Source organism: Marmota monax, unplaced genomic scaffold, assembly GCF_021218885.2.
Source record: "Marmota monax isolate L192 unplaced genomic scaffold, Marmota_monax_Labrador192_F-V1.1 WCK01_AAM20220418_F8-fsc00001, whole genome shotgun sequence".
Lineage (NCBI taxonomy): Eukaryota > Metazoa > Chordata > Mammalia > Rodentia > Sciuridae > Marmota > Marmota monax.
In genome coordinates this window covers 59,477,724-59,499,334 of record NW_026693777.1, presented here as the reverse complement: position 1 = coordinate 59,499,334, position 21,611 = coordinate 59,477,724, and the positions used below count along the sequence as shown (strand labels likewise).

The following is a 21,611-nucleotide window of genomic DNA, read 5'->3' as shown; positions in this document are numbered from 1 at the left end:
GAAAACAATCTCTCTCGAAAGTACTATAACCTTATTTAGATAAAATTTGTTTTTGTTCTGTGTATATGATTTAGGTCAGTCAAAATATGTAACCTAGATAATATTAATTAGAGAACATAATTATAAGAGAAAACAGGAAGAAATACTAACATTGTAATGACTGAAGTTAAAATCATACTGAAAACTGGGGAGAATACCTCTGGATAGAAATCATACCTATACAATAAACTCAACTACATGAAGAAGAAAACATTTAAACCATTTAAACTACATGTGTTTGCCGTTCTACTCACTGATTATATGCCTGAAATCTCGCACAATGGAAGATAAAATTTTGGTATCCTCTAATTGGTCTCATTTCTCATTTGTCTCTCATGATAGGAGCATCTTCCTGTGCCATCAGACTCTAATGTTTAGCGCCATTTAGCTTCCCCACATCATGGGCCAACACACTACTTCATCTGGTTTTTAACAATGAAAATGTGATTTGTTCCAAGGCTGAAGGAAAAACTGAACTGTTGGACATTACGAGACTGTATGTCTATAATTTATATTTTATAGGCAACTTCAAGGATTTCCAAGGTTATTTGTGATTAAATGCCATTTTTGCTTCCTTGGACCAGTGTAATTGGAACATAAAGTGAAAATTCTTGTAACAAGAACCAAAAATAGCCCAGCACGATAGTGCACACCTGTAATCCCAGTGAATGACTCAGGAGGCAGGAGGATCATAAGTTCAAACCCAGACTCAGCAACTTAGTGAGACCCTAAGCAATTCGATGAGATCCTGTCTCTAATAAAATATTTTAAAAAGGGCTGTGGATGTGGCTTGGTGGTTAAGTGCCCCCTGGATTCAATCCCTAGTACCAAAAAAAAAAAAAAAAAAAAAAAAGAACCAAAAATAGGGATCTAGAAGATAGGAGCTGGGGATATAGGTCAGTAGTAGAGCATTTGCCTAACATGTGCAAGGCTATCAGTCTTATTTAAAAAATATCAAGTCTATGAGTTAGGCACTATTCTAGGTACTGGGGCTGAGCTACAAACAAGATCTAGAACTCAGCTGGAAACAGTGATACAAACGTGAAATCCCAGCTTCTCAGGAGACTGAGGCAGGACAATTGCAAGCTTGAGGCCAGCCTCAGCAACTTGGCAAGATTCTGTCTCAAAAATAAAAGAAATAAAATTTTAAAAATGGGAATTCAGCTCAGTGATGGAGCATCCCTGAATTCTATCTTCTACCATTCAAAAAAAAGAAAATAGTCCTTGTTTTCATGAAAATTTCATACAAATGAGTAGACACAAACATTCAAAATATAATTAAGGAGAAAAATATGTGCTCTTAAGGAAATAAATGGTAAAGGCTGATCATCAACAAGTTTCTCTCAAGCTAATAAACTAAATCATAAGAAAAACTAACCACCAGTCAAGCTAAAGTTCTAGAGAGGGTTTTACTTACTGGAAGAAGAAAAAGTAAGGAAAGATCTATTACAGGTCTAACATAGATTGGCGGGGGTGGGGTAGTGGAAGAAAGAGAAATGGGCTCAGAGGTAGTCCAGGGCCTATAAAGAATTGAATGTCATGTTTTTATTTCATGTTATCCTTACTAAAAAACTATTCTCACCAGAAGCAGAGGAGAATGCCTGTAATCTCAGTAGCTCTGGAGGCTGAGGCAGAAGGATCAAGAGTCCAAAGCCAGACTCAGCAACAACGAGGCACTAAGCACCTCAGTGAGAACCTGTCTCTAAATAAAATACAAAAAAGAGTTGGGAATGGGGTGCAGTGGTTGAGTGCCCCTGAGTTCAATCCCTGGTACCCCAAAACACTATTCTCTCCAGGGAACTGAGGATTGCATAAGTTAAACAACTTGCCTGTGGCCTGACAACAAAAGACTGGATTTATAATTTACTAGCTTTGATGTATCTATCTTTCCCTATCTCTCTCTCTGTCTCTTAAAATTGAATGCATGGTTTCAAGAGTTTTGCTCATAATTCAGCCCCTATAACTTAATTTTTATATAAGATTATTATATTACTCAACCTTAATTTCTAGTATTTATCACAGACATTTCCAGAAACTTGGACTCCACAGCAAGAGAATGTTAAAGGTCAAATAGAATGTAACTGCTACAAGATAAAGTACTAACTAAATACTATGTAAAGACAGAAGTGATAACTATTGATTCCAGAGATGAAACCAAAGTTTAACAAATGAGTCCTTAAGGAAACAATAAAAATAAAATCATATCAGAGGAATGGCAGGAAGATGGGTTATAAAAATAAAATGGTGAATTCAAGCAATACTAAGGTATTCTGTATTAAAGAACATAGGTGTTCAAGTAGACTCTGGTCTTGCAAAATAAATCTATTCACCAAATATGTAAAAACTGTATTTGTTCACTTATTTAAATATGATTTTACCACCAAGAACTAGGAAGAGAGACCAGTTTCAAAACCTGACGAGAGGTTCATAAAGGTTAGTTGCCATGTATAATTCAAAACTATAATAATAAAACTTTTCATACCATTTCATTAAAAATCTATTGTTCTGTCTTATACTTTATATAAATCTTTCACCTATCCATAGTTTTGTAATATTATGCACTAGTCATTCAAAAATACTTAATTATGCACATCTTCTAAGAACACATTTTATTTAACAACAAAACACACAAACATATTTGTTATTATCACCTCGAATCTTATCAGAAAGTCCCAAGAAATTGCCAAGCTCATAGTGGTAGGTAAGTTTTCCAAAATGTAATATTTGCTTCAAAAAACAAATTTTGTCTAGGCAATAAATTGTGTCTGTTGTATTCCTTGAAGTGACAGGCTCACTTCATTTACTTTTGAGAAAATGAGCAAATACCCAAGTTTACATAACTATAAATTTACCACTCTTTCAAATAAAAATGTTCCATGAAAAAAGTGACTACTTTGCTGTTTGAAAGGCAACTCCATCACACAAGTTCTTTTCCTCAAGACAAATATCATACTTTGAAATGCAGAAGTGTTTTACAGCATCCTTTCCATTTTGCCAAAGGAATATTAAAAAGACTTGTGAACAAGGTTCAAGATTAACAAAATTAATATTCCTGCTTATAAAGATCATCTTTAATGAAACTGGCATTTTTAAGGCAAACATATAGTTTACGTTTATAACTGAAGAGTATAATAATGAGTGCACTTTTGCCAGTATCTTGATTCATACCACAGCTGCTTTTGCACCATCAGTGCAAATGTCAACTAATGTTGACAACAGTTACACAGTAAATAAGAACTGAGTAGTATTATGAAATACTTTCAACCTGGAAAACTTCCTAAACATTCCAAGATCTCCTCAAGAGTCCACAGACTATAATTTTAGAACTGCTGATCTGAATACACATACAAAATATTAAGAGAAAATATATCTCTAGGATAAAGAACTGGATAGTAGAAAGATAAAGATGGCAAGGAGCTTCACTTTTCCCTGTACATTCTTTCCATTTTGAAAATTTGGTACCTTCTTTTCTTTTAAAAAAACTTCTTTAAAAAATTAGAAATGTAAACTGATATCAAAAGTAAATAGACGGGCTGGGGATGTGGCTCAAGCGGTAGCGCGCTCGCCCGGCATGCGTGCAGCCCGGGTTCGATCCTCAGCACCACATACCAACAAAGATGTTGTGTCCACCGAGAACTGAAAAATAAATATTAAAAAAATTCTCTCTCTCTTTAAAAAAAAAAAAAAAAGTAAATAGACAACAAAGCAAGATCCCAAGTGGAAAAAAAAAAAAAAGGAGGAGGAGGAAGCATACTACTAAGAAATATGTATGAAGGTAGGGGCTAAGGGTGGAGAGCTCACTGGTAGAGTGCATCCCTAGCATGTGAGGCCCTTCTGTTCAATTCCCAGCACTTCTGCCTCCCAAATAGAAATACAGTACGAGGTGCTAGGGATCAAACCCAGGGCCTAGGGCTATAGGCAAGTGCTGTACCACTGAGCTATATTCCCTGCCCCTAGAAAAATGGTTTTTAAAAGGCATGTTTCTACTCATGGAGAACTAGGGAATTAAAAGAATAATAGCATGGGGGGAACAATGTTTTTCATTTTAAGCCTTTTTTTAAAAATATCTTTTAATTGTTGATGTACCTTTATTATTTATTTATTTATATGTGGTGCTGAGGATCAAACTCAGTGCCTCACACATGACAGGCAAGTGCTCTGCCACTGAGCTACAGCCCCAGCCCCCATTTTAAGCCTTTTGATATGGACTTTTAAAACAATTTATGAATAGCAATTGATTCACTAATAAATTCAAAATATTACTTGGAATAAGCTGAGGGCAGTGGTGTATGCCTGTAATCCCAGCAACTCAGGAGTCTGACAGGAAGATCCAAGTTCAAGGCCAGCCTCAGCAACTTAGCAATGTCCTAAGCAACTCAGTGAGACCCTGTCTCTAAATAAAACATAAAAAAGGGCGGAGGATGTGGCCCAGTGGTAAAGCACAACTGGGTTAAATCCCCAGTTAAAAAAAAAATATTGTCATTATTTGTTTCATCTAGCTCATCCCTAGTTTTTTTGCACAAAAGTATTTATTTTTAAACGAATACCAGACATTTACCATTTTTCTCCTTCATGCCTCCATTTCCATCTCTAAAAAAAAAAAGGGCATTTTCTTACAAAATATGATGTCATTAACAGCCTTATCAAAAATACACAATAACACCTTGATATCATCTAACACCACCAAGTGTTTCAAAACTGACTTTTTACAATTGGTTTGAGTCTGGATTTAAATAAGGCCAATTTATATCAGTTTGCTACACATAAAATAATTTTAATCTATTTATATTATCTACAATTATGAAAAGTCTAAAAGACAAACCAAGCAATTAATTTACACTTGAAAATTCTCCAGAATAATCCAATCTAATGTATCTGCTGTTTCTGTCATCTACAGCCCTCTTCCTCTAGACTGTCACTACAGCTGATTCTTTCCAGTCAAAAATCAAAATTATTACCCCTGAAAAATGGCCACCTTCACTACTCAATTCATAGTAGAACCCCACCTTCCATTCATTATTTATTTTGTGATCTTACTTTCTTCTTGGCACTTACCACCACCTGAAACTATTCTGTGTATTTTGTTTCTGCCCAAAAGAATGTCTACTCCATGAAGGCAGAGTGCCTTTCTACTGAAGACCAATGACAGTGCCTAGAATATGAGATACTGAATAAATACTGAGAGACTTAAAAGCATAGTATCTCAATTTAAAATGCAAATTCAGCAAAGCATTTGGGTTTAAACATTTGTAGCTCTCTTCATCTAATGGTATAAATTGAGTACCTGTAGCAACCTGGGCAAGCTGTTACCAAAAATCTATGGGATTTAAGAAAGAACAGAGGTGTCAGACACTCAAATGTAATTCTAGACTTTAAAACAATAATTACAGGTTTCTGAAAGAAAAATTATTCACAATGATCTAAAAACAGTTACTACTTAGAACAACAAACATAGCTTCATCATAGGTTTTATACATATGTAAAATATATACAGGCTGTCTCTCCCTCTAGAGATAGCCCACATTCTCCCTTGAAAGCATATTTCTTGCTTTACCCCAAAGGCCTTTCTCTCTTGAGATCACCTCCATTCTCCCTTGAATATGTATCAACTTGCCTAAATAAACCTCTATGACTGGGAGGGGTTAGATGGGGAGATAGATATTATTTCTTTCTGGTAATTTGATCATGATTAAATAACCCAAACACCTAAAATACAAGCCATTAAATTTGGGATCTAGAATAAACCAGAATTACCTGTCCTATACTTTTCAACAACTGAGAAAGCTATGAAGACCAAGAAAGCTTTAACAATAAACTCAAAAGATCCAATGTATAGCAAGCAAACCTAAATCTAAACTCTAGATCTCAAAAATGAATAAAAAATTCTGATTTCTGTCTCTAGTTCTATACTTTTTTTTATTTTTTAGCTGTATATGGGCACAATATCTTATTTTATTTATTATTTTTATGTGGTGCTGAGGATTGAACCCAGTGTTTCACACATTCGAGGCAAGCACTCTACCACTGAGCTACCACCCCAGCCCTAGTTCTATACTTTCATAAGACAATGTCACTCCCAAAGTTAATGTCAACTTATAGCATATTTTAATTACTATCATTTTTTGTGCTGTCATTTTTCTACCTATTGAAGTCCTAGCATAAGGTTGGGGGGGTCAAAACAGGGGCACATATAAATATGTAAGTAAATCATGTTACCAAAATCCGTCTTTAACAAAAATAAAAGGAATGTCTAGCAATCTAAAGGATTTATATTTTCCTGAGTTTTTTTACTTCAGTTTTTATTTGAAAATAAAAATAACTTCTTAGGAGTATCCAAAATGACTATTTCTTTGCTTTACACTTAATCTTCTGTTTTCTTACTTTAAAGATCAATACAACTATGTTTCAGTTATGTGTAGAAATAGAGTACCAAAGTGAAATTAACATTTTTCACTGAAATGAGATTATTTTTACTATACCTTTCTTCAAACCAACTCTAAGCCAGGGTACAGTGGTGCACAAGTGTAGTCGGGGAGTCTGAAGTAGGATAGGTTGCACCCAGGAGTTCGAGACCAGCCTGGGCAATACAGCAAGACCCCCAAAGCAAAAAAAAAAAGAGGAAAAGAAAAAGAAAAAGAAATCAACTCTATTTCTAGTGAAACAACTAGAAACAAACAGGGACCAACACACACAGCAACCAAAAGGGAAAGAGACAGAAGGATACACACACATAAGCTAGTACCGCTGATAATCAAGGAGACTCTTCATAATTGTTTCTAAAATATTGTTCAGACCAATTCATGAACACCCTGGCTAATTCCTGACGAATACTGTAAATCATAAGTGTCAAACAAATGAGCAATAGATGATAAAGTCATTTGTTCAAGGTTAAATGGCAAGACTGATCAAAGTAAAATAATTCAAAGCTTAAATAAATTTAAATTATTTTCAGAATAAAAGGGCTTCCTTCTCATTTCTTTTGCCTCACAGATGTAACCAAAAATTATTGTTTAACTGTTATTCAACTGACATGAATATTTTTACTAAAAAATACAAGATAACAAACTATCAAACGGAGATCTTCACACACACACACAAAAAAACTAAGTAAAACCAGTATTACGGAAAGAATTTCTATATATTTCTCAAAATCACATTCAAGCTTTTGCGAGCAATGACACACACACGTACACACACACAATAGGAAAGGAAAAGGAACCTTAGCTTATCTTTTTCTCAGTCTGTTCTTTTTGGTTGTAGAAATCCTTAAAATAAGAGAAAAATAAAACCAAATGAAATAAAGTTTGGATTATCAGGTTCAACATCTGTAAGAACTCCTACAAGGAAGTCTATGTCCGCTTGCACATTACTACTCAAGAGTACTAAATTCATACTGCATATAAATCAAGAAACAGGAAAGCTTACAATACAATGGAGTCACCCCACACCACAAACATGAACAAATTAAATGAATACCTTACACTTCCTGGTATTTTTTTAAACGCTAAAACTTACACTTGCGTTAAGAAATATCTGTAAGGCGCTACTATAACCTATTTAAGAACTATGGGGGCAAACCTTTACTGCTGCAGTACAGAACAAACATTCCCACTACCGCACTGCTACTGACTGATAAATTATTTTAGGCAATACTAGAAATATTTTTCTTTTTTTAATGACCAACAAACCAACTCCACACAAAATCTGACGCGTCTATCTCTCTGCTGTTCGGCCGACTACGTTTCCTTGATCATAGAAGAAGGCAACTCCCTAACCGTCAGGACTGACCTAGCGCCCTCCAAGTCCCCGCGTCCGGGTTACCTTCATCACTCCATTGTCAAATCGAACTCCCACGCCTCAGTCCTCAGCCCCCATCCCGAGACTAGCGAGAGGCGAAAGGGGAAAGAAATCCCGTCGCCCCCAACCCAGCACTGTAGGCTGTAGGTGTGTCGGGAGGCAAAAGCTTTACCCAAACACAATTAAATCTTCTGCTGAGACGGGACCCTGAGTCACTACGGAGATAGCAGGCAGCGGCCAGTCGCCGACCCCAGTCTTCCGCGGCCGCAGCCCTTCCTCTTTCTCCCCTCCGGGCCGGCCCCTCCCCCGTTGCGCGCACGCGCGGCCTCAGCCGCTCCCCTCCCCCCTGTTTCCCTCACCTTAATCATTAGCCACCGTCTTCCCAGGGTCCGGGAAGCACAGATCCAGGAAGGAAGACAGGAAAGGTAAGGAGGGGAAGAGGATGCGTCGAGAGCCAGCGATCTGCGCCTCAGAACTCAGCCTGAGAGGCCCTTGTAGTCAAGCGCAGCGTCTGTCACCGCCACCAGAACTGTACGTGCGGCAGCGTCTGGACTCGGCCCAGGCTAACCCAGCTTGGGTTCCGAGTGCTTAATGTGATCCCACAGGAACTCCCTCTCCGAAACTACGGGTGTTTCTATGTTGCGCACACAGAACACCTCGCCACCATCACCGTCGCCGATGCCGCTCTCCTACCCTGCTGCCGCCGCCGCCTAACCAATCTCTCTCCTACAGGGCGAGCGCGACACTTGGGGGCCTTTACGACAGTTCGGAAAGCAACAGCGCACCAGCCTTCACGCCTCCATTAACAGCTGTTTCTTTCTGCGCTTGCTCAGATTGTTTCTGACGGCCACGCCCCCTTTCCTCGGCCCTGCCCCTTTGTAGTCGTTTTATCAATCTGTTGAAACCCACCGGTGTTACAAAGCTCATTATTTTATTTTCTTAAACGATTATGCGTTCAGTATTTCACCATAATTTTGACTGTATCTTGGTTAAGTTTTTCCTAACTAAAAATTACAACTACAAAATTAACTAACGTACACTTACAACAAAAACATGGTTTAATGTCTTTCACAATGAATGAAACCCAAATCATCATTACGCGCTAATGACATGAAGATCACATCTCAGTGTTGTGAATTTGCTTCCGAAATTGGGTTAAAGGTGGTAATAAATATCCTGGGAACTCTGGCTGTACAGTCCTAGGAGGCTTCTTAATTATATTATGAAAATCAGTTAAATAGCAAACGTTTCGTTATGTCCACCAGGACGTTGTAGGGACAGTACATATATTCTGACATAAGTCAGACAGCCTTCCCTTCAAAAACTCAGTGATATCCCTTAGCAGCTGTCTGATTTATTAAACTTTCATAAATCTCCAATAAATCGGGATAACATTATTTGCCTCAAAATGTTCTTATCTCATGTAACAATTTATATAATGCTCCAAACATTGCTTATCAATTTCACATTCCATAAACATTAATTCTCTCCTTTTGCATCAGCTTATATTCCTCAGTACTCTTCTGTTCACTTATGTTCTCCATATTATTCAATGAAGAAAATATTTTAAATTTATACACAAGGGGAAACTGGAAGCACATTGGACCAGGATTTTCCTCAATCCTCTTGTGGTCTCACTCTAAATATCATATTTCACCTGTATCATCTATTTTCATGATTTTAACTGCTAGAGCCTAATGACCTCTCAAGCCTTATTTCCAATTCTAGCCTTTTTTCATAAAGTTCTTGACTTGTGTCCTCAATAAGATAAAGACACTACCCACAAACTAAGAAGTGCCTTAAGTGAAAAGTATATTCAATTACAAAAGGTACACTACAAGAATTGTGAAATTTTTAATGCCATTTAATATTGATTACATCTTGAAATAATATTTGGAATGTATTGAGTTAAATTAGTTTTCTCAAGATGGGATTATTCCTCCCCACTCCCCAGGGGACGTTTAATAACATTTGGCCATATTTTTGATTGCCACAACTCAAGGATGATGGGGTAGCTATGAACATCAATTTGATAAAGGCCAGATATGCTGCAAAACATTCTACCCTTACATGATAAGCCTCCACGACAAAGAATTCCCTGGCCCAAAATGCTAATAGTAGAGTTGAAAGCCTGGATTAAATAAAAAAATATTGTCAAAATTAATTTCATTTGGTTTTTTAAAACAATATGGCTACTAGAAGATTAATCATATTTGTAGCTCACCTTATATATCTATTGAGCTTAGCCATTTCTAATACTTCCTACCCATAAGTATATGGATATGAATAAATATAGATTTATTGCATTTATATCCTATCCTATCTTAAACTTATTCTTTCCTGTCTCAGTCAATAGTTTGGTTATCCAAACTAGAAATCCAAAAGTATATGGATATGAATAAATATAGATTTATTGCATTTACATCCTATCCTATCTTAAACTTATTCTTTCCTGTCTCAGTCAATAGTTTGGTTATCCAAGCTAGAACTCCAAAAGTAGGAATCCAAAAGTCTTTCCTGCTTCCTACCTCTAATCAATCAATAAAACCCTTCCAATTTTGCCTCTGAAATACATCAAATCCCTCTGTTCCTCCACATATTCTTCATCCATCCGGGCCTTTTAGTATCTTTAATGTTTATTTGTTCAGTAAACATTTATCAAGCACTTACTGTGTTAGACATTATGTGAGACCCAGAAAGTACTAAATATAGTATAGCCACCCTACTTCCAGTGTTTTTACAAAATCCAGAAAGTAAATCCATTATTTACACTATAATGTGGAAGGGTTAAGATGATGTGGTAGTTCTTTCTCAGAGAACACAAAGATGGGACACTATAGAGAAATCTACAGGAAGTGATGTTTGAACTAAATTTTCCATCATGAGAGAGGGCAGTTAAATAAAATCAAAAGAAAAATAATATTCTAGGCAGAAAGATCAATATATGCTAAGATATGATCTTCTGTATCTGAAAAAGCATGAATGAAATTAACTATGAAAATCTACTGAATGTGTCATATGTGGAAAAATCAAGAAATGAGGGAAGAAAATCAGATATAAATAGATCAAGTAAGACTTTTTTTGGCTTAGGGTAAGAAGTTAACTTTTTTTACTTAAAACTATGAAAAGTCATTAAAGAAATGAATCAGCAATAACAATCAAATATGACTATTACAGATGCCATTATATAAGCAGAATAGGAGGCGGGTCAGAGCCAGGCAAGAATAGTGGAGGGAGACCAAATGAATGATAGATAAAAATTTTGAGGATTGTAGAAAGGATAATGAGAAGAAACAGAAAGATACAAAAAATAGGAATACTGGATGACTAATTGTATATACGGAGAAGGAGAAAGAATGTCAGAGACGGCTTCCAGATTTAGGATGACAGGTAAATAGTGGAGTGCTGATGCCATTCAAGAAAAAGACTGTATGGCAAAACTCAACTTGTGGGGTTCATGGGACTTTAGGTTGGAGATGAGACCTGTCTTTTTTGGACAAGTATAATTTGATTTTCCCAAAGTGGAGATTCCAGCAGGTTGTTGGACATATGGGTCTGGAGGTCAAGAGGGAGCACTGGATTAAAGCTAGAGATTTAGACTCCTTTACCTTACATGTGATAATTAAAGCAATAATTTTTATGAGGTCACCCAAAGTATAGTAAAAGGAGACAGTTACCCAGAGAAGTCTTATATTTTATAGGTTTAGAATGAAAATAAGTTCCAGGAGGAGATGGATGATGGGCCAGAACAAGAGGGAAAAAAAATAACAACAACAAAGAGATACAGAAAATAAGTCAAAGGGGGAAAGAGTTTCAACAGTGAATTGGGTAACCAAACACTCATGAAATATCTGTTAATTTATCAATAAGGATATGTGTAAACAAGAGCACATTCATTGTCTTAAATATTTTAAAACAGGGTTTCTCAGCTAGGGGTGATTTTGATTCCCAGGGATTGTTTGACAAACTGGAGATATTTTTAGTTATCACAACCAAGGAAATGCTGCTGATATCTAAAGGAATGTGCTAAATATTCCACAATGCATATAACAGTGCCCACAACAAAGAATCAGCTGGACCAAAATGTCAGTAATATCTCAGTTGAGAAAGTCCTAGTATAGAAAGAAATAAACAGTGTAGTCAGTCAAGGACTAGTACCATTCTGTGCAATTGGTAGTAAATTAAAAAGGGGGACATACCTAGGAGAACTTTGAGTCAAGAAGAGTGATACTTCGCATAAATCAAAGGCATTCCTGTATATCAGCGACAAATCCTCTGAAATGGAAATGAGGACAACCACTCCATTCACAATATCTTCAAAAAAAATAAAATACTTGGGAATCAACCTAACAAAAGAGGTGAAAGACTTATACAATGAAAACTACAGAACCCTAAAGAGAGAAATAGAAGAAGATCTTAGAAGATGGAAAAATATACCCTGTTCATGGATAGGCAGAACTAACATCATCAAAATGGCGATATTACCAAAAGTTCTCTATAGGTTTAATGCAATGCCAATCAAAATCCCAACGGCATTTCTTGTAGAAATAGAGAAAGCAATCATGAAATTCATATGGAAAAACAAAAGACCCAGAATAGCAAAAACAATGCTAAGCAGGAAGTGTGAATCAGGCGGTATAGCGATACCAGACTTCAAACTATACTACAGAGCAATAGTAACAAAAACAGCATGGTACTGGTACCAAAACAGGCGGGTGGACCAATGGTACAGAATAGAGGACACAGAAACCAATCCACAAAACTACAACTACCTTATATTTGATAAAGGGGCTAAAAGCATGCAATGGAGGAAGGATAGCATCTTCAACAAATGGTGCTGGGAAAACTGGAAATCCATATGCAACAAAATGAAACTGAATCCCTTTCTCTCGCCATGCACAAAAGTTAATTCAAAATGGATCAAGGAGCTTGATATCAAATCAGAGACACGCCGTCTGATAGAAGAAAAAGTTGGCTACGATCTACATACTGTGGGGTCGGGCTCCAAATTCCTCAATAGGACACCCATAGCACAAAAGTTAATAACTAGAATCAACAAATGGGACTTACTCAAACTAAAAAGTTTTTTCTCAGCAAAAGATACAATAAGAGAGGTAAATAGAGAGTCTACATCCTGGGAACAAATCTTTACTCCTCACACTTCAGATAGAGCCCTAATATCCAGAGTATACAAAGAACTCAAAAAATTAGACAATAAGAGAACAAACAACCCAATCAACAAATGGGCCAAGGACCTGAACAGACACTTCTCAGAGGAGGACATACAATCAATCAACAAGTACATGAAAAAATGCTCACCATCTCTAGCAGTCAGAGAAATGCAAATCAAAACCACCCTAAGATACCATCTCACTCCAGTTAGATTGGCAGCCATTATGAAGTCAAACAACAACAAGTGCTGGCGAGGATGTGGGGAAAAGGGTACACTTGTACATTGCTGGTGGGACTGCAAATTGGTGCAGCCAATTTGGAAAGCAGTATGGAGATTTCTTGGAAAGCTGGGAATGGAGCCACCATTTGACCCACCTATTCCCCTTCTCGGTCTATTCCCTAAAGACCTAAAAAGAGCATGCTACAGGGACACTGCTACATCGATGTTCATAGCAGCACAATTCACAATAGCTAGACTGTGGAACCAACCTAGATGCCCTTCAATGGATGAATGGATAAAAAAAATGTGGCATTTATACACAATGGAGTATTACTCTGCATTAAAAAATGACAAAATCATAGAATTTACAGGGAAATGGATGGCATTAGAGCAGATTATGCTAAGTGAAGCTAGCCAATCCCTAAAAAACAAATGCCAAATGTCTTCTTTGATATAAGGAGAGTAACTAGGAACAGAGTAGGGTCGAAGAGCATGAGAAGAAGATTAACATTAAACAGGGATGAGAGGTGGGAGGGAAAGGGAGAGAGAAGGGAAAATGCATGGAAATGGAAGGAGACCCTCAGAGTTATACAAAAGTACATACAAGAGGAAGTCAGGGGAAGGGGAAAAATAATATAAGGCGGACAAACGAATGTCAGTAGAGGGAGCAGAGAGAGAAGAGGGGAGGGGAGGGGAGGGGAGGGGGGATAGTAGAGGATAGGAAAGGCAGCAGAATACAACAGACACTAGTATGGCAATATGTAAATCAATGGATGTGTAACTGATGTGATTCTGCAATCTGTATATGGGGTAAAAATGGGAGCTCATAACCCACTTGAATCAAATTGTGAAATATGATATATCAAGAACTATGTAATGTTTTGAACAGCCAACAATAAAAAAATTTTTAAAAAAAATAAAATTAAAAAAAAAAAAAGATTTATAATTTGGGCTGGGGTTGAGGCTCAGAGATATAGAGCTTGCCTAGCATGCGTGAGGCACTGGGTTCGATCCTCAGCACATTAAAAAATAATAATAAAATAAAGGTATTGTGTCCACCTACAACTAAAAAAAATAAATGTTTAAAAAAATAAAAAAAAAAAAGAAGAGTGATACTTAAATCCTCTTGTCATGTTAAAGTGAAAGAATGAGTAGAAGAAGAGAGGTAAATATAGGGATGCTCACTGTAGAAAAATTCCTATAGGAGAAGAGGAAATGAGATTCAAAGATCATATGGAAGAATTTGCCTTGGATAGTAGAAGAGCTAGTGAATATGAAGAAAGAAGTGGTTGTACAAATTAGATTTGTTAGCTTCAGGTATGGTATCAGTGGGGAAGAAATCAAGAGTTTACTCCCTTAATGATCTTGATTTCCTCTGAAACATGAGATAGGACCATCTACCTAGAGAGAAGGTTTGTTAATAACTCAGCAGAGAATGATAAAAAATTACAATAGTTATTGACATAATGGCAGGCAAAACAACAAATATAAGGCAGTAGATCCAGAGCAGAAAAGGGGTGGATTGAGATTGCAAGGGGGTGGGAGATAGCAATCACATATAATTGTTTCCTGATTGCTATGCTTCTTTTGGTCACACCACCATTAATTCAAACTTAAACCACTGTGAGGGTGTGGCAGAAACTGAGACACCAAATTGTTTATCATTCAATGACCCTCCATCACCTTCAGGTTAAAGTCCTAAATCCTCAGTTTAGCAAATAAACTATTTCAAAATCCAGAATATTCCAGGGTCATTTCATACCACCTCTTCCCACCATCCTGCCCCTGCCCTGCTTAGACTTCAGTGGACTTCTCAAACTCTTTCTTGTCTAATTTTTTTAAAGTATTATTCCAATACAACCCTTGGATTTGCCCTTGGAAGCTAACAAACCAAATTCTGTTTGTACAATCCCTTCTTACCTATTTCAGAAGAAGGGATATCTCTTCTATTCAAAGCTAATTTTTTCATCTGAACTTTCAATCTCAATGCTCACTCAGGTAAGCCTACTTTTATTTCCATTATCTTTTACCTTTCTTTTTCTATTGGATATTTTCCTTCAACATACCAAGAGGATTCAAGTTTCACCCTCTCCTGCTAGATATGTGTCTCTTTTTTTTCCATTGCTCTGCCTTTGCACCTACTGTCCCTTTTGTCTCAAAATACCTTCCCCTTTCCTTCACATTCCACCCATGCTTAAAAAGTTTTTTGTTGTTGTTGTTGTTTTGTTTTTGGTACTAGTGATTTGAACCCAAGCTCCCCTCCCCCAGGCAAGGAAAGTGCTCCAAGCTACAGCCTCAGCCCTGCTTAATAAACTTACCCATTCCTCTAAGTCTTCTCAGAGGCATTTCCTTGCCTCTTTCCCCCTTCCTGAAATAATTACTTCCATTTCTGTACACTTCTCTTCAATATATGTGTACACTTCTACTATAAGTATTATACTTATTTACATACACACCTGTCTCTTCCAAAGCATTAAAATCAAAGAAAATATCTTTATCTATTTGGTAGAAAAATAGCATTCAATAAATATTTATTGAACCGTAATGAAGTAGATTGGGGTTCCATTCTCAATTTTGCCACTAAGAAACCACAAATTCGCCAGCCATGGTGGCTGTAGTCCCAGCAGCTCAGGAGGTTAAGGCAGGAGAACTACAAGTTCAAAGCCAGCCTCATCAACTTCGAGGTACAAAGCAACTTAATGAGGCCTTGCCTCTAAATAAAATACAAAATAGAGCTGGGGATGTGGCTCAGTTGTCAAGTGCCCTTGATTTCAATCCCTGGTACCCTCCCCCCAGTCCCCCCCAAAAAAAGAAACTACAATTTTTTATTTATTTTTTATTTTTGGTACCTAGATATTTAGGACCTTGATTTTGCTGAGGCTGGTTTTGAATTTGTGATCCCCCTGCCTCAGCCTCCTGAACTACTGGGATTATAGGCAGTGCCACCACACCCATCAACAAATTCTTAATCTTAATACAATCACTTGAAATCTCTGAAAATTAACTTTAGTTACTTGTGGAAAGTTCAGGATTATTCAAATATACTCAAGGCAAATTCTGCTTTCCTGAAACTGCAGTAAAAGAATGATTACTAAATTGGCCTGCATACATGGGCCAGCAGTGTCTAACTATCTGCCAAGCAGGGATCTGAGAAGTTATATCTAAAAATGAAATACTGAACTGAATTAATGAATCACCTAAAATAAATAGGAAAAAAAGAAAACTTCTACAAATTATCAAAGTCAGAAGGAAAGACTGGGATGCACACAATCCATTGCATATTTCACAACTGCATAAACTTTGCAATAGAGAGTAATTAATTGTGCAGTCAGCTTTGTGAAAAAAGGAAGCAAATTGAAGAAAACCAAGCAAAGTTTGAAGATTTAATGCAATGAGAGAGGGAAATACTCATTGAAAGTATTTACTAAACTATTTCCTCTGCTTTGGAAAGAATTAAAAGGATTCTCAGAGATGTACTAGTGAGAACACTTAGCAATTCACATTTTGCTTTCTTACTGATGTACAAAGATATCACTGAAAATTGAAACAGAAATAATTCAATCAATTCCATAACTGTTCATTTGGTTAATGTAGCTAAGCTCCTTGTTAAAATTTTGTTTATATATAAATGTGATTTCAGTTTACATTACTGTAAACAGAGATGATGTTTAGCTTATGAACTATGTATAGTACCATATAATCTTTATTGTACAAAGAGGGAGAGACAGAGGGAAAAGGTAGTCAATAGCCTTTATTTCTTTTAAACTGTTTCAAAGTCAGTGGAATCATAGATTTGAAAAATGTGAGGAGCTATTTGGTATGAGGATAATTTCAATATACAATTTTGATGAATATTTATCAAACTGTATGATTCTCTAATTTATTTGGAATGCAACATTCAAAATATATTTAAATTATCAATGTGCTATCTGTGGGGCTCAGTTCCTGAATAACTGAGGTAACAAATTATGGTCTAATGAGGGGCACAGAATTCCTGGAATTTTGCAGATGACCATTTGAAATCTTAGGTATCCTAAAATGTTTCTGGTTATTAGGTCAAGTTATGGGCATGTTTGAGGTCATCTAATTCTATGAAAGTATATTTTAAAAATAAAACTAGGGGGCTGGGGTTGTGGCTCAGTGGCAGAGAGCTTGCCTTGCACGCATGAGGCACTGGGTTCGATCCTCAGCACCACATAAAACCAACAAATAAAAATAAAGGTATTATATGTCCATCTACAAGTTGTTTATTTAAAATAATAATAATAAAACTAGAAAGATGAAAGAGAAAGAAGACATCATCAACCATTGGTGATATATGGCTAGAATCACAATTGAGGAGTACCAACTGAGAAATCACTCTCAGAAAATAACTTATTGTTAATCACAGACTTACCATTGAAATTTTACATTATTGCTTTAATTCTTCTGGAATGATTTCACAATACTATTTTTGAAATTCATAATTTCTGAAGTGTTCAGCTTTGTTAGCAACAAGGAAAAAATCCACAAGTTTCTGATTGTTAAAAAGTTAAACTGGATAGCCTCTCCAAAGTCCTTTATAGTTCTAAAATTTTGTTTTGCTTGAGAATTAATTAAGTTATGTGGAAATTGGAAGTATTCTAATATCAAGTGTGATTTATATACTGCTTGACTTTTTGCAAATTCAAAATAGGAAATAAATATGCTTCTGTGTATTTGCTTTTCATTATTTATAGGTCATGCAGAATTTTCTAGAAACATTAAGAGTTTCACTCAGCTGCCTTAGTATTAATTTAATTGCATAAAGTGTATCTTGTCTGTGATTTGGGGTTACAGGATTGCAGAGACTGTGCTTTGTTTAAAAATTATTAGTAGCTTTAAAAGACTAATATATTTGGAAAGCATTCAGAAATAACCACATAGAAGAAGAAAGAAGAGAATGAAATGAAACTGCCCCATGTACTAAAAGCAGATTTTTTACTTGACAACTTGGATCTGAATGCCATTAGTACTCTGGGATCCTGATAAGAGTTAAAATATTTTTAACTTTTGATAAGAGCATTAAGTCACTATTATGCTAATGTTTTAGAAATTTGGAAAGATAATTTGGAGGTTGTAATTAGTTTTTAATCAATTTAAATTATTTGAGATTTTAGTTGATTTTTTTTTTTTGTACTGGGGGCTGAACCCAGAGTGCTTTCACACTGAGCTACATCCCTAGCCATTTTTATTTTTTTCTTTTAGTACTGGGGATTGAATTGAGGGGCACTGGACCACTGAGACACATCCCCAGCCCTATTTTGTATTTTATTTAGAGACAGGGTTCTCACTGAATTGCTTAGTGTCTCACTTTTGCTGAGGCTGGCTTTGAACTCTTGATCCTCCTGCCTCAGCCTCCCAAGCCACTGGGATTACAGGCGTGCACCACCATGCCCGGCCCCAGCCCTTTTTAAATTTTATTTTGAGAATGGGTCTCACTAAATTGCTGAGGTTGGTCTTGAACTTTCTATCTTCCTGCCTCAGTCTCCCAAAATGCTGGGGTTATAGGTGTGTACCACCTCATTTGGCTTTCTTGACTTTTAATCAACTGATTAAAGTTAATGACCAAACTCTGAAAACTTATTTATATGAATCATACAGATAATAAAAGCTTTCCACTCTGAACCCTTCAAACGCTAATTTAGGATTGGGTTAAATTAGGAAAGAGTGCCACCTACTGAATCAAAATTTCTTAAACATCTCAACATTAAGTTGATTTTGCAGAATATGTAAAAAGAGCTGAGATTTAGGGATTTTTTTCTTTAAAAAATGTACATTTAAGAGGATTTTCATACAGAAAATATTTTTACTAAATTTCCCCTTCATTAAAAGATGAGGCTAGCCACATGTGTTTATCATTACCAACATCACCTTGAAGATAACAAAGGGATTAAAAAGGTACAAACCCAAAACAACAAGAAAATGGGAGGTCATATTTGCAAGCAATTTATTCCATCAAATGTCTGAAAAATAGAAATCAGAGAACGTGTGACTATTTAGCTGAGTGACAAAGAGCTATACCATAACCTATTGTCAGATTAGGCTGCATCAACAAGCAAGTGACTCTGCCTTGCAGAATCAAGAGAGGATAGGAACTCAGGCCAAAGGCAAGGGAGGCAAAAAAGTGAAATAAAAAGAGAGCAATTGTAAGTCTCTCTGGGACAAATCTCTCCACCTTCCTCTCTGCCTCTCTTTAGGCATCTAGAAGGTCTTTCAAGTCCTAGGATTAAAAACAGGGGCAGAGAGTTTGTTCTGCAAAGAAACAGATTGAACTAGTTGAGAACTAGAGTAGCTGGTGTGACAAGCTGCAATGAGTATTTCCCATTCTAACACTAATAGGCCCCACCTGCCCATACCTGCCTGGCAGTGGGCAGCGCCCTTTTACTCAACTTAACGCTCAGTTTTTATATTACAGCATTTGTAAATATTTATTGACAACCAAGAAATGCCAAATATTTGAGAAAAACCTGTAACATATGAAGGACCAAGATAAACATTTTTAAATTATTATAAAGAATGAAGATATCATCAAATAGGGGGGAAATATTTTTAACCTCATATATTCAGAAACTAAAAATGATACTGCATTCTTATATCAGGGAAATGATATTATAAAAAAGCAAGAAAGAGTGCTTAAAAATTTAAATTAGGTTTTATGAAATTAAAATTCAATAGAAAGGCTGAAAAAAAAAATCAAAATATAGTTAGCAAACTCTTGTCCAAGAAAAGGAATATGAAAATAAAGGAATATGAAAGATCTTATCTCAAATAAATGAGTTAGCAACATTTAACACATATACCTATACTCTCACCACTTATATTTTTGTCAAATATTGTGATTCTATAACATTTTTTAGACAGTCTCTGTATTTAATATTTAGTAATCAACGGACGTTTATTTATTTGTATGCAGTGTTGAGAATCGAACCTAGTGCCTCATACATGCTAGGCAAGCACTCTACCACTGAGCTACAACCCAGGCCTATAACATTTAAATCTCACAAAACATTATTACGTTGCATACCCCGCTATTTTCACAGTCAATGTGATTTAGATTTGTTTGTTCTCATCATAATTATCACTTTCTTTGGTCTTCGTGACTTTCTGCACTTCTTATCTTTCTTGCAAGATTATTAATTTTTTTACATGATGAACAACTTCCAGAATATCATTTGGTAGTTACCTATTGTTGGAAATATCTCACTTTGATTTTTCTTGAAACTTAAGGATTGGCTCTCACTACTGAAGTATTTCTAGAGTGGCAGTATTTCCCTGTACTCCTTGAAGGTGTAAGTCACAGTCTGTTGAAGCCTCTGCCATCACTGAGAAGCCTATTTTAAGTTTAACTGTAGCTTCTTCAAAGTTAACCTTTTTTCTGGTTATCTTAGACTTTGCTCTTTGTCTTGATCTACTAAAGCTTTACTTTGATGTATTTATTTTATTTTTATTCTGCATGGGCTTTATAGCAAAATAAATATATTATTCTTTTTTAATATTTATTTTTTAGTTGTAGTTGGACGCAATACCTTTATTTGTTTTTATGTGGTGCTGAGGATCGAACCCAGGGCCTCACGCTTGCTAGGCGAGCGGGCTACCACTGAGCCACAATGCCAGCCCATAAATATATCATTTTTGAATCAATGGACTATCAGACATTATATCTTCAAAATATTGTCTCAGATCCATTCTTTTTTCCATAACATTTCAATTAAACATGTTAGACCTTCTTATTGTATCTAGTATATCTCTTACCCTTATGTACTATATAACGTTTTGGGGGGGTGGGAATTGAACCTGGGGCCTCATACATGCTAGCCAAGCACCCTGAGCTACCACTCTACCTAGTCTTTATATTATCTATTATTAAATTATTCTTTGCTTCATTCTGGATAGTTTTTCCTGAATTTTATATTATTTTAGCCACCCAATTTTCTCTGTTGTGACTAATCTATTGATCCCATTTTTTAAAATCCAATGTTTCATCACTTTTGAACTTTCTTTTTTTCCCTCAAATCCACAGTGCTTTTTAATTTTTATAGTTCACAGTCCTCTGCTGCAATTTGCAAGCTTGATTCTGTCCCCTGAACACAGGTATCACAATTGTTTTATACAGTTTGTGTCTGACAATTCCAATTTCTGAAGTCCTTGTGAGTCTTTTATATGTTTTTGCTGCTAATTCTGACTCACGGGCTTCTTGTCTCCTTGTGAGCCTCTTTGAGTTCAGGACATAGTGCTTGAAATTACTTTATAGACATCATTCGAGAGCTGTCATGATGTTAACTTCCTCCAGAGAAGACTGATTTGTATCTGCTAGTGTAACAGGGATTCACTGATGCTTTGACTATACCCCTTGTACCTCTGA

The 21,611-nt window shown here is 36.1% G+C and overlaps 1 protein-coding gene across 8 annotated transcripts in view; it reads right to left on the bottom strand.

Moving 5' to 3' along the window:
• Rnf111 (ring finger protein 111) overlaps nt 1–21,611 on the bottom strand; it is a 120,951-nt gene that overhangs the window by 55,640 nt on the left and 43,700 nt on the right. For 2 of the 8 annotated variants that reach the window (XM_046460887.2, XM_046460893.2), the window contains exon 1: nt 8,196–8,579. The exons of 1 other annotated variant lie outside the window; for it this stretch is intronic. The gene's annotated coding sequence lies outside the window, so the exon portion shown is untranslated. Of the gene's footprint in view, nt 1–6,518; nt 7,191–7,258; nt 7,305–7,860; nt 8,114–8,195; nt 8,581–21,611 lie in introns of those variants that run through there. 5 more of the 8 variants (XM_046460894.2, XM_046460895.2, XM_046460891.2 and 2 more) reach the window with 4 other exon arrangements.